The sequence below is a fragment of the Chrysochloris asiatica genome, unplaced genomic scaffold, assembly GCF_000296735.1.
Source record: "Chrysochloris asiatica unplaced genomic scaffold, ChrAsi1.0 scaffold00102, whole genome shotgun sequence".
Lineage (NCBI taxonomy): Eukaryota > Metazoa > Chordata > Mammalia > Afrosoricida > Chrysochloridae > Chrysochloris > Chrysochloris asiatica.
In genome coordinates, this window is record NW_006408620.1 from 620,569 (window position 1) to 621,279 (window position 711).

Sequence of the window (711 nt, forward strand, 5' to 3'; positions counted from 1 at the left end):
AGCACCAAACAGTAAAAGCTATGCTATACCTGGCTTCACTCTACCTACTGCTATTTTTGCATACTCTTGCCTAAGAAAGGTGCTTCACTCTACTATATTAATTATGAGCATTTGTATATCTTAGTTGTTATCCTTTGTCATTGAAAGATCTCTCTTGAACTGGCTAATTTCTCCCCCTTGTACCTTTTGATTCAATACTCCATACCTTTGTCTCCAAACTCCTGCATGATACCAAATAGACTGTAAGCTGCAAAAGGGTAGAGATTGTGTCTCATTTATTCACTGCTTTATTGGCACTGTCAGGAACAGTGACTGGTACAACAGACAGTCTATTGTAAGTGTGGGATAAATGAATGGCTACATAATTGAATTAGTAAATCAATGAATGAACTTTTTCGTGTCTACTGATTTCCTCTTTTAGCATGTAAACATGTTCTAGTCTTTCTTGTCCTTTATGATACTCACACAAACAACACCAGATTGCAGAGATGTGAGGAGAAATAGATGTGAGGAGTTGGAAACAGTGAATGTTGACACATATTTCAAGTACTATCACCCTGGCATCTGTTACCGCCACACCAGTGGAATAATTTCTACCAACACTAAAGATCCTAAATATTGACAAATTCAACAGAATTTTTTTTGTCTTCATTTTACTTCATTTTCTAAGTCTAAATACTAAAAGCCATTGAACTTAAAAGCAGTCAATCC